At 37.6% G+C, this 4,190-nt stretch overlaps 1 long non-coding RNA gene across 1 annotated transcript; it reads right to left on the reverse strand.

Annotated features, from left to right (window-relative positions):
• Positions 1-292: 292 nt before the first annotated feature.
• On the reverse strand, positions 293-2,756 carry LOC103721628 (uncharacterized). Its single transcript, XR_606336.4, has 3 exons — positions 2,582-2,756; positions 518-612; positions 293-434 (listed from the first exon to the last, which is right to left on the reverse strand). It is a non-coding gene; the product is annotated as an uncharacterized LOC103721628 (long non-coding RNA).
• Positions 2,757-4,190: the final 1,434 nt, after the last annotated feature.

The following is a 4,190-nucleotide window of genomic DNA, read 5'->3' on the forward strand; positions in this document are numbered from 1 at the left end:
TGTCAAAACACAGCTTACAGGTAATAATAACTCATGCCCACTACTTGAGTTATAGGTTTCCTGCAAAAGCCTGATGTACTAGTTATTTTATTATTTAGATCTATAAGATGTTGGTAGAGCCCTTGATCCTTCCACTGGTGGCACACCACACCAATGTTTGGATGTATGTAGTCGAAGGCTAAGCTATGCACTCAGGGTACTGCAAAAACATTTTAAAGCTCACTATGCAAATGCCATTCAAAGCTTTTGTTAACTTTCTTCTCCATCGCTGCTTGACATTTCCAGTAATGAGAGAACAACCAAAGGGCCAAAGACAGGTGGTAAAGGTGGCTTGCTGAAGGCAACCACTGGTTCAACATCATTGTTTGTTATTTTACCTGCTTCCCTTGGCTCATTCTTTTCATGCCTACTCGGGGTTGAAACTGTCATGAGTCCTGTTTATATAGTAATTCTAGTCAAAGGAGAGGAATCAAGCATATTCAAAATCTGAAACAACTAGAAGACAAGGATCACTTACTCCAAGTCCCTCCCATTGGATAGATTCTATTGAGAATATTTTTTGCAGGTAATGTGGTGGCTCCCCTCATTTAGGTTGAGCTGTTTAAAACTCACCTGTGAAGAAGTTCAGTTGCTGAATAAGCATTCCTACAACATAATAATAATTTGAAAACTACAGACACTATCCGGCAGATAGCAAACCAAATATTAATCTAAAGGTTTTACTTCAGTGGAAGAAAAAACGATGGAAACATCAAACGATGCAAGGAAGCAATACAAGACCAAGTAGTAGGTCATGTAACAAGCTTTGCTGATATTATTTAATTGGCACAGAGTTCAGTACGAGTAAATCGGAAAAAGAACCATCCAGCACAGACTTTGGGTGGGAATTACTAAGAACAAGAATATTAAGGCAAATACTTATTTGGAAAGCAACTATTGAATAAAAATGGGAGCAGATGATTGCTATGTAGACCTAATACTCGCAGCAAATGGCAATGCAAGGATTGTTTAGACATTACTGTCTCACTCATAGAGTACAGCTTGTCAGTAGGTTATATGGCAAAAACAATCATTTTGTTCCATCTATTCTGAGAATTTCCTTTTCTTGTGCACGATACATTTCGTTTAATGAAACATTTGACTGGAAGGTTGTTTGCCATCTTTTACATCTGTACATGTTGCCTTCTAGTATGAATCAGAAATATGTCTGACCATTAAATTAAGAAAAGTATTCAAGCCTAAATACAAAATTTACACTTCTTAATCCATATTAAGATCCAGATTACAGGGTTTCTTAACTCTATATCTTTCACATGGAAAAAGTTATTTGAAATTTGATGTATCAGCCAGATAGCTCACATCTTGGAACTCTGACAGTCCAAGCACCTCATCTTACGCTCTGGAATTGTTGCATTGGCCAGTATGTGTCGTTAGACTAACGACTAACCTGAAAAAAAGGCTAGACCCAAAATTTATGAGACTCAATCCATGTAACCATAACCTTACCCACCACATCTTGTCCCAGCTATTTGGGTCAGTTTTTGAATCCTCAATTGCCATGCATTAAAGTTCCAACAATTTCCATATTCTTTATCACAATTTCCATCCATATCTTTGACTCATTCATATGAATTTATATATTGACAGACCAATTATTTCTACAAGAAATTTCACTTTTGTGAGCTAGACATATCATTTTTGGTTTAATCAATTAAAACAATGTTTAACTATATAAAAGATCCTTCTCTTGGTAGCTATAATTAATCTTTTCCAATATTAAAAAGAAACAACACTTGGTTACATTAAACATAAATGTGAACTCTTGATCATATCTGCATCCGAGTTACACAAACGTGCCTCACATTTTATCATACCAATGAATCCTTATTTTCTTAATTTTAGAGCATCTAAATCACATACTGTAAACTAGAATCTCTATAAAAAAAAAAAACTTCCGAACCAAATTCTCAAGGATTTTCTTTCACAGAACGCATAATTATTTGTTGCCGCGTAAAATGCAACGTTTGAACATCGCTGCCATCTTAAGAATTATTCGTATTATATTCCACTAATCTGTCTCCAACTTCTAATTTTTATTTATGTCAAACATTTTCCTTACATTCCACGAAACTTTCGCAACGTTATAAACTTATGTTCCCCAAAGAAGGGGAAATTAAAGCAAAGACGCAAGAAAAAATAAGTATAAAAAGAAGGAAAGAAAAGAGAGGTTATAGGATTCACATTCACATAAAGCCAACATTATGGACTGTGCCCATGTTCGTAATAATCATAAGCAATCATAATCATAGCATGAAATTCCAAAAGTATGCAGATGATAAAATTTATAGAAAATACAAAATTAGTTCTACCAAACAAAAAATAAAAAATCAAAAGGAATACAAGGCGTCTATATATATATACTGCAATTCTTCAAAGGGCAAAACCTTTCTGCTGTATATCCTCTCAGATTTCATCTTTTGTACACTTGTTCATAATAAAATTATGGGTGGTATTTGCCTCCCTTTAAATCAAACAAAAGAAAAAAAAGAACACAAAGGACTAGCCGCAGAAGGGTAAATACCTGAGATGGTTGAATATCTTTGAAGGAGATGACGAGGTTGCCGAGCCAAATCGCTAACAAGGGGAACAAAAAAGAGAACGGGTCTCCATAAATTTTTGGGGTTCGAGTTTGCGGTGGAGAAGACAGGAGAGAGCTCGCGAAGCTTCTGGGACCTGGATGCCATGTGGCGAACTTTACCCTTGTGTTTTAAGTAGTCCCCGAGCGATAATCTAAACTAAACAAATATGTTTACATACATACATACATAAACCAACGTGAGTGCATCTAGGATAATAAAAAAAATAAAAATAAAAATAAAAAATGAGAAAAAAATAATTTTAAAATTTTTTAAAAAAAATTTCGAATAAAGTGCAGCGAAAAAAACAACCCGAAAATAAGCTCTATCCACTTTTCGAAAGATATGAATGATCCGAAAAGTGACAAGCGCATCCAAAATTCTGCAGATATTCCGAAGAAGCAGATGTTGACCGTCATTATTGCGCAGACTTTAAATTCCGTTGATCGCCGTGGCTATTTATATATTCAAAATATATATAAAATATTCAGCCAGTTTGTGTCGCATGGTGCGAGGTAAAATTATCCATGAAACATAAGTATGTGTTATTTTAAAAATAATTTAATATTTTTGGCAAAATTAATATTATGTCTTGTTCATGCATCTGTTTGATATTTATAGACATATTGTGAGGCCTTTTAGGCTCCGAACCATAAAAAGAAGCACAGCCCATTCACTAAAGAAAGGACATCATTTGAAGGCAAACCAAGGCTCGAAACATCTCACGCCCTTCAAGATTGAGCTAACAACGATACCCCTGATCAGAATTAAATGTAGGGATAGCAATTGAACAATTGAATCAGAGCCAGGCCAACTGTTTGGATACTCGAGTGAGTAATCCATGTGGACGACGAGTTAAAGAGGTGCTACTTGTTGCTAGAAATTGGACTCGGAAGCGACCGCAGGCTGAGAAGGAGGAGCTCCGGTAGATGGTGCATCGACGGGCTACATCCTCCGAAGGAGCTGCAAGAAGCTGGTGGCAGGAATTTCCGACGCCGGCCCTTCGATGCTTAAGTCAGAAGGAGGATTTTTTTGTGGAGAAAGAGAGAGATAGATAGAGATCTTGCATCCAAAGATCCCCTTCTCAGGAGAAAAGGTCTCCCTTTTATAAGAGGGATATAGGGGTTACCTGTGACTGGACGTGATTGTGCGAATTAATGAGTTACCATCATGATTGGACGTGATCGTGTGAATTAATGAGTTGACGTGGATGATTGGACGAGATCGTGTGAATTAATGAGTTGCCATGGATAGCCTGGCTGGAGGTCCGTTCAGATCGTGCGCATTTAATCATTGACAGTTGCTGGGGTGGAGATCGCGGTATTGGATCCCGAATGAGGAGGAGAGGGGCTTGATTTCCGGTGGAGTGGAGAGGTCTACTTTGTCCTTTGACTGGGTCTCCTTTGGGCTTGAGGTCGATCGAGCTCAGCTTAACCGAGACTAAGACTGCAAGGCAGCGAGCTCTGAGGTCGGGCACCTCGAGGGTCGCTGCTATTGTACTCGTCATCACGTGCCGACGATGTATCCACGTGTTTTGGGCAATTCATTTTTCCT

This window comes from Phoenix dactylifera, chromosome 6 (genome assembly GCF_051530095.1).
Source record: "Phoenix dactylifera cultivar Ajwa chromosome 6, Ajwa_hap1_PhDact_Kaust_v1.1, whole genome shotgun sequence".
Classification (NCBI taxonomy): Eukaryota; Viridiplantae; Streptophyta; class Magnoliopsida; order Arecales; family Arecaceae; genus Phoenix; species Phoenix dactylifera.